Genomic DNA, 9,262 nt, shown 5'->3' on the forward strand with positions numbered 1-9,262 from the left:
CCTTGTGCATTCGGCCACATTGATCACATCAATGGCCTTGCACTCTCCTTTTGGATTCTCTTCTGTATTGCTTGGAAGAATACTGGGAGGAGTTTCAATAACTTTCTTACTCAGCTGGCCCACTTGTGCCTCCAGATTTCTGATGGAGGATCTTGTTTCATTCATGAAACGGAAAGTGGCCTTTGACAGATCAGAGACTATATTGGCTAAATTAGAAGTGTTTTGTTTAGAATTCTCTGTCTGTTGCTGAGAAGATGATGGATATGGCTTGCTATTGCTCAGCCTATTGCGTCCACCATTGTTAAAGCCTTGTTGAGGCTTTTGTTGATCCTTCCAGGAGAAATTTGGATGATTCCTCCATGATGGGTTATAGGTGTTTCTATATGGTTCACCCATGTAATTAACTTCTGCCATGGCAGGGTTCTCAGGATCATAAGCTTCTTCAGAAGCTGCCTCTCTAGTACTGTTGGATGCATGTTGCAATCCATTCAGATTTTGAGAGATCATGTTGACCTGTTGAGTCAACACTTTGTTCTGAGCCAATATGGCATTCAGAGCATCAATTTCAAGAACTCATTTCTTCTGAGGTATCCCATTATTCACGGAATTTCTCTCAGAGGTGTACATAAACTGGTTGTTTGCAACCATGTCAATGAGTTCTTGAGCCTCTTCAGGCGTTTTCTTCAGGTGAATAGATCCACCTGCAGAATGGTCCAATGACATTTTCGAAAATTCAGAGAGACCATAATAGAATATATCTAATAGGGTCCATTCTGAAAACATGTCAGATGGACATCTTTTAGTCAACTGCTTGTATCTTTCCCAAGCTTCATAGAGGGATTCACCATCTTTTTGTTTAAAGGTTTGAACATCCACTCTCAGCTTGCTCAGTTTTTGAGGAGGAAAGAATTTATCTAAGAAGGCAGTGACCAGCTTATTCCAGGAGTCCAGGCTATCCTTAGGTTGTGAATCCAACCATATTCTAGCTCTGTCTCTTACAGCAAAAGGGAAAAGCATGAGTCTGTAGACTTCAGGATCAACTCCATTCGTCTTTACAGTCTCACAGATCTGCAAGAACTCAGTTAAAAACTGATAAGGATCTTCAGATGGAAGTCCATAAAACTTGCAGTTTTGTTGCATTAAAGCAACTAGTTGAGGCTTAAGCTCAAAGTTATTGGCTCCAATGGCAGGAATGGAGATGCTTCTTCCATCAAACTTGGACGTTGGCTTTGTGAAGTCACCAAGCATTCTCCTTGCATTATTATTATTTTCGGCTGCCATCTCCTTCTCTTGTTCGAAAATATCTGAAAGGTTATTTCTGGATTGTTGTAATTTAGCTTCTCTTAATTTTCTCTTCAGAGTCCTTTCAGGTTCTGGATCAATTTCAACAAGAGTGCCTTTTTCCCTGTTCCTGCTCATATGAAAGAGAAGAAAACAAGAAAAGAAAGAGGAATCCTCTATGTCACAGTATAGAGATTCCTTTATGTTAGTAGGAGGAGAAAGGGGTAGAAGAATCCAAACACAAGAGATATAATAAGTTCGGATTTTTAGATGAAGAGAGGTGAAGAGAAGTGTTAGTAATTAATTAATTAAATAGAATAAGAGAAGAGAAGGGAAATTTCGAAAATAATTTTTTTGAAAAAGAGGTTAGTAATTTTCGAAAATTAAAGATAAGATGAGATTAAAATTAAAATTTAAAACAAAAAGAATTTTTGAAAAAGAGAGAAGTATTTTCGAAAATTAGAGAGGGAAAAGTAGTTAGTTGGTTTTGAAAAAGATAAGAAACAAACAAAAAGTCAAAAAGTTAGTTGAAAAAGATTTTGAAATCAAATTTTGAAAAGATAAGAAGATAGGAGGTTAGATAAGATATTTTGAAATCAAATTTGAAAAAGATAAAGCTTTTGAAAAAGATAAGATAAAAGATAAAAAGATTTTTAAGAAAAAGATATTTTTGAAAAAGATTTAATTTTTAAAATTACTTAACTAACAAGAAACTAAAAGATAAGATTCTAGAACTTAAAGATTGAACCTTTCTTAACAAGAAAGTAACAAACTTCAAATTTTTGAACCAATCACATTAATTGTTAGCTAATTTTCGAAAATTAGATATAAAAGATAAGAAAAAGATTTTGAAAATATTTTGAAAAAAATAATTTTGAAATTTTCGAAAATGATAAAAAATGAAAAAGATATGATTTTTGAAAAAGATTTTGAAAAGATAAGATTTTTTTTTTTAAAATTGAAATTTTGACTTGACTTGTAGGAAACAACTAATTTTGAAAATTTTTGACCAAGTCAACCCAAAATTTCGAAAATTTGGAGGGAAATAAGGAAAAGATATTTTTTATTTTTGAATTTTTAATTATAAGAGAGAAAAACAACAAAAATACTCAATGCATGAAATTTTTAGATCAAAACAATGAATGCATGCAAGAATGCTATGAATGTCAAGATGAACACCAAGAACACTTTGAAGACCATGATGAACATCAAGAACATAATTTTAAAAAATTTTTGATGCAAAAAAAACATGCAAGACACCAAACTTAGAAATCTTTAATGCATGGATTCTAACAAACGAAAAATGCATATGAAAAACAACAAACAACACAAAACAAGAAAACATCAAGATCAAACAAGAGGACTTATCAAGAACAACTTGAAGATCATGAAGAACACTATGAATGCATGGAATTTTCGAAAAATGCAAGAAAAAATTTTTAAAGCATGCAATTGACACCAAACTTAAAAATTGACTCAAGACTCAAACAAGAAACATAAAATATTTTTTATTTTTATGATTTTCTAATTTTTTTTTTTTGGATTTTTATTAATTTTTTCGAAAATATTTTTTTTTTTGAAAAACGAAAAAGAAAAATTTTGAAAAAGTTTTTGAAAAGAAAATTACCTAATCTGAGCAACAAGATGAACCGTCAGTTGTCCATACTCGAACAATCCCCGGCAACGGCGCCAAAAACTTGGTGGACGAAATTGTGATTCAATTGTTATTCCATTTTGCAAAATTCATTGCTTTTCATTCCCTGGTAATGGCACCAAAAACATGATGCTAATACCATAGTTCACAACTCCGTTCAACTTAACCAGCAAGTGTACTGGGTCATCCAAGTAATACCTTGCGTGAGTAAGGGTCGATCCCACAGAGATTGTTGGTATGAAGCAAGCTATGGTTACCTTGTAAATCTCAGTTAGGCAGATTAAATAGTTTTGGGTTTCGAATATTAATAATAAAAAGAAAATAAAAGGGATAGAAATACTTATGTAAATTAATAGTGGGAATTTCAGATAAGTGTATGGAGATGTTGTGCTCCTCTTGAATCTCTACTTTCCTATTACAGTCATCCAATCCTTCCTACTCCTTTCCATGGCAAGCTGTATGTAGGGCATCACCGTTGTCAATGGCTACATCCCATCCACTCAGTGAAAACGTTCCTATGCTCTGTCACAGCACGGCTAATCATCTGTCGGTTCTCAATCAGGTTGGAATAGAATCCCTTGATTCTTTTGCGCTTGTCATCACGCCCAGCCTTCAGGAGTTTGAAGCTCATCACAGTCATTCAATCCCAGAATCCTACTCGGAATACCACAGACAAGGTTTAGACTTTCCGGATCCTCATGAATGCTGCCATCTATCTAGCTTATACCACGAAGATTCTGTTGGGGAATCTAAGAGATATGCGCCCGGCCTAAGGTAGAACGAAAGTGGTTGTCAGTCACGCGCGTTCATAGGTGAGAATGATGATGAGTGTCACGGATCATCACATTCATCAAAGTTAAGTATAACGTATATCTTGGAATAAGGATAGAAGAGAATTGAATAGAAAGTAATAATAATTGTATTGAAACTTGAGGTACAGCAGAGCTCCACACCCTTAATCTATGGTGTGCAGAAACTCCACTGTTGAAAATACATAAGTAAAAGGTTCAGGCATGGCCAAATGGCCAGCCCCCTAAAATGTGATCAATAGCCTCTTAAGATGAAGAATAATACAAAACTGAGACCAAAGATGAAACGTGGTCAAAAGACATCTAATACAATAGTTAAATGTTCTATTTATAATAAACTAGCTCCTAGGGTTTACATGAGTAAGTAATTGATGCATAAATCCACTTTCGGGGCCCACTTGGTGTATGCTTGGGCTGAGCTTGATTTATCCACGAGCTGAGGCTTTTCTTGGAGTTGAACTCCAAGTTATGACGTGTTTTGGGCGTTCAACTCCGGATCATGACGTTTTTCTGGCGTTTAACTCCAGACAGCAGCATGTACTTGGCGTTCAACGCCAAGTTACGTCGTCAATTTCCGAATAAAGTATGAACTATTATATATTTCTGGAAAGCTCTGGATGTCTACTTTTCAAGGCCGTTGAGAGCGCGCCAATTGGAGTTCTGTAGCTCCAGAAAATCCATTTCGAGTGTAGGGAGGTCAGAGTCCAACAGCATCAGCAGTCCTTTTGTCAGCCTTTTTCAGAGTTTTGCTCAAGTCCCTCAATTTCAGCCAGAATTTACCTGAAATCACAGAAAAACATACAAACTCATAATAAAGTCCAGAAATGTGAATTTAACATAAAGACTAATGAAAACATCCCTAAAAGTAGCTCAAACTTACTAAAAACAACCTAAAAACAATGCCAAAAAGCGTATAAATTATCCGCTCATCACTTGCGGTGCATCATGCAAGAAAAACAAAAATATAACACCATAAGATGAGAAAACAAAAGCAAGGAAGCAAACATTGTTAGAATGAGGTACTAATCACTAAAATTGAGTGAGTGAATTAGTGTGACATTAATGACAAATAAGTGTATGAATTCTAAATTGCGCCTTTCAGAACACATATTAGCATAAAAAGCTATGTCACAAAAGAAGCATGCACTTTACTCATTCTAGTATGCTTGAGATGCTTTAAGTGAACTTGTAAGATAAAACAAGCATTAAAGAAGCATGAAGGCATTCAAGCTATAAGCATATGGATGCATATGATCACGAAATACAATGCATTAAGGTAAATGCACACCATCCAGTATCAAGAGATTGTCTAATTGAGGGAAAGGATTGAAATTACATGGTGGCCAAATCATGCAATTCAAGAAGAGTTACAAGCTCGAAGGCAATTCTCATCACTTGCTATTCTTAAAAGGTAAGCATGAAAAAACTCAAAACCAAGTAGCAAAATATAACCTCAACAATATAATCCAACAAAGATTGTAAACATAATGATGTTAAGATAACATCCCTTTTTAATACTCAGCAGCAATTAATGGTAAACAAGAATAACAATCTAACACTTACAATGAAAAAGAGAAAACTAAACAAAAATTAAACTAACTAACTAATCGACTAACTAACTAATTAACTAACTAACTAACTAATAACTAACTAAAATAAATGGTTATCAATGGTGTTTGGGAGTGTTGGATAAAGGATAGGAGAAGGGAAGAAGAAGGGAGAAGGAAAGAAATGGAAAGAGGAGAAGAAAAGAGATGTATTGAAGGAAGGACATCGGTGCGTACGCGCGCATGGCGTGCGTACATGGCGCGTCCGCGTCGATGGCTTATTTCGAAAGTGACGCGTACGCGCGAGTTGGTTTTTGCGAAAGGCACAATGCACGCGCAATGTTCGCACAACTCTCGGGTTTTTGGCTTAGGGGTGGAATTTCTCAATCCACGCGTACGCGTACATGGCGCGTGCGCGCGGATAGGCGAAAATGCTTGATGCACGCGTACACACGCAGTGCGCGTATGCGCAGATGGTGCTCTTTTTTCAATTTTTTTTATTTTTTGCACCAATCCAAGCATTCCAAACCTCCAATCATACTCAACAAACTAATCAAAACATGAAATTAAACTAATTCTACCAATATTTACAAAAGAGAAAATGAGATGATATTACTATGGTGGGGTGCCTCCCACCTAACACTTTTGTTTATTGTCCTTAAGTTGGACTTGTGGGGAGCTCCTCTCAAGGTGGCTTGTGCTTGAATTCATCTTGGAACATCCACCAATGCTTGAGTCTCCAATAAGCTCCATTCTTCAAAATTAATAGCTCCAAGCTTTGATAGAGTTCTTCACAAACCATGGGCTCCCAAAAGTGGTCCTCATCTTGTAATCCGAGATCCCACACTTTATTTTCACACCCGTCTTGAGGTTGATCATCATTAATCCATCCGGGTGGTAAGCAAGAGGAATTCTCAAGGTGATACCAAACTCTCCTTTTAGACCCATTCAATTGAGCACTAGCCCAACCCTTGCATCTAAGCCTTGAAGTATCAACCAAAATGAGCCTTGATTTGCAATGCCATCCACTAAACATTCTTCTCTTATGCTTTATCCCACAAATCATCCTAAGTTGATCATCCGTTTCAAGCAAACCATACTCAAGTGGGATAATAAAGCTAATAGAAATGAGTTTTACCCACTCAAGTGAAGGAATATATGACAACCTAGGCAAAGAAGCTTCCAATGATCTTGACAAAGCGTACTCAACTCCCGTCCTTCTTTTTCTAAGGACTTCCACCTCTTCACAAGATTTTTCAAATTCAATCCTTTGTTCATCAATTCCATCTAACTCTTTTCCATCACACAAATCATAACTGGGAGGACAAGAGAAATCTACCTCCACATCGCTTTCTATCTCATCAATAGAAGGTTCTTCAAGTTCAAAGGATTCACCACCGCTAAGATTTGATACTTGATCTTCATCACCAAGGGAACTCAATTCTTGCTCCATTCTTTCCAAGTCTTCATATGGGATATTCCTTGGAGGTTGTGCACATTCCTCCTCAACATCACCTTCAATCTTCTTGGAGGGGTTTTCTATAACTCTAGGTTCCCATGGAGGTTCTGCATCTCCTAAATCTTCAACCACTTCTTCCTCTTCTTCAATAATCATAGGCTCCTCTAATTGTTCCAACAAAAAGTAGCTTTTCTCCTTTTCTACCGGTGTTTCCAATCTCTCCTTCATGCTATGTTGTTCCTTGGATTCTCCACAGGTAGCCATGAGAGTTCTTTGGTTGTTCAAGCATTGAGAGACTAATCGGTTTACCACCTCGTCTAAGGCGGTCATGAATTGTTGCACATCCATTGTCATCTCCTCTTGTCCTTGCACAAGAACATCAAGGATGTCGTCTGTTTGAGGTTGGGGTGGATGGGGGTTCATTGTTTTGGAGAAAGGGTTCATAATAAGAGGGTGGTTCATCATAATTAGGGTGTGGTGGTTCAACATTCTCCACTTTTTCCACTTGTTGCACAACATCCTCCATGGTTGCTTGAAATTGATCCAATACTTCCTTGAGACGATCCCTTGACTCTTGTTCCGCTTGGATATCATGATTAGGATCATATGGCTCTTGGATAGATGGACATGAATATTCTTCCATGTGAGGTTGTGGTGGAAGGTAGAATTCATCTTGTGGTTGAAAATTTGTGTGCATTGGAGGTGGTTCATCTTGGTCATGGTATGAAGTTGGCTCTTGAAAGTGGTGATATTTGGATGGTTCCATGTATGGTTCATATGGCTCAAAAGGTGGTTGGTATGAAGGATATGGATTAGGGTCATATAGAGGTGTTTGGTGGTAAGGGGCTTGTGAGTATGGTTGAGGGTTATGTTGAGGATGTGGCTCATAGGCATATGGTGGTGGTTCTTGAAAGTCACAAGGAGATTCACCATAGCTATTGGATTGGTATGCATCATAGAATGGCTCTTCTTCATAGTGCATTGGTGGAGGTTGTTGCCATGAGAATTGATCATATGCATATGCCTCCTCCCACCTTTGAGTGTCCCATTCTTGATACACATCTTCATTGTAGCTCCCATTTCCTACAACATAATTGTAACCAAGCTCATAGCCAAAGTGAGAATCCATGATAGCAAGAGAAAAGGAAAATAATATCATATGAGAAACAAGGAAAACCAAATCCAAAGACTAGAAAATACTAACAAAAAGCAAAAATCAAGTTATTCACAATATTCACATATATACAATAACCAATAACACAACACCATTGCAACTCCTCGGAAACGGCACCATTTTGATGATTGGATTTTTGACGGTTTAGAGTTTCACAAATAGATTCTCGTTGTAAAGTATAGTCTCTAAACCAACAATAATCCTTTCATACAAAAATTTGTTTGTCACAAGTACAAACCCCTAAAATCTATAACTGAAGTATTTAAACCTCGGTCGTTCTCCCTAGGAATTGCAATAATGTGTCTTGTTATTGGTTATGAGATATTTTGGGGTTTTTGAGATTTTAGACAAGAAGTATAAATGGCAAAGAAAATAGACTAACAACTAACAAAGCTCTTGGCAAGATATGAGAACTAGAAGTCCTATCCTAGTTATCCTCCTCAATTGTGACCACAAATTGTTCATTGCTACCACTTAGCCAACCTCTAACCATGGAGGAAAGTCAAGTGGATGAATCAATTTGATTCCTCAAGTCCTAATCAACTCCTAAAGGAAAGACTAGCTTTAGAGGCATTCAAATCAATTAGCAACTTCTAATTATCAATCAATAAAAGGAATTAGATAACTCAAGAGTCACTAATTACTCTACCTAGGCCAAGAGGAACAAAATCTATACTAAAATCCAACCAAGCATTTTATCAAACACTTAGAAGGCATGAAAGAAAATCATAGTAAATTGACAACAACTATGAAATCTAACAACAATTATTGCAATGAATTTATAACAACAATCAAAAGAAACATAATTATTATGAATTACCTCAAATTTAATTGAAAGAAAATAGAAGGAACAAGAGTAGATCTACAACAAAATATAGAAACAACATAAAGGAAATTACAACAGAAGAATAGAAGAAGAATGAATGTGACAACAAGGAATTGAAAGGTAGAAGTAGATGAGAGAAAAGATTAAAACCTAGATCTAAGAACTAAACCTAATCCTAATCCTAATCCTAGAGAGAAATTAGAGCTTCTCTCTCTAAAACTAACTCTAAACTAATCCTAATGAGTGTGAATGATGGAATTCCCCTTTGCTCTTCAATCCTTGGCTTTAAATAGCATTTTTGGCACCAAAGTTGGTTGGGATTGGGCCCCACAACCCTTCTGAATTCACTGGCCACGTTTTCATTAAAAAATCAAGTATCAGCATCGACGCGTACGCGCACAGCACGCGTACGCGTCCATGGGCCATTTCGCAGGGTGCGCGTAAGCACCTGGTGCGTGTGCGCATCCATGGGCGAATTAAATTCTTTGGCTTTTCATGATCTTCTCCACTTT

General features: G+C 36.7%; 1 non-coding gene across 1 annotated transcript; it reads left to right on the top strand.

Annotated features, from left to right (window-relative positions):
* Positions 1-781: 781 nt before the first annotated feature.
* Positions 782-885, top strand: LOC112704534 (small nucleolar RNA R71). The gene has a single exon (XR_003155155.1). It is a non-coding gene; the product is annotated as a small nucleolar RNA R71 (small nucleolar RNA).
* The last annotated feature ends 8,377 nt before the right edge of the window (positions 886-9,262 follow it).

The sequence above is a fragment of the Arachis hypogaea genome, chromosome 7 (assembly GCF_003086295.3).
Source record: "Arachis hypogaea cultivar Tifrunner chromosome 7, arahy.Tifrunner.gnm2.J5K5, whole genome shotgun sequence".
Taxonomy (NCBI): domain Eukaryota; kingdom Viridiplantae; phylum Streptophyta; class Magnoliopsida; order Fabales; family Fabaceae; genus Arachis; species Arachis hypogaea.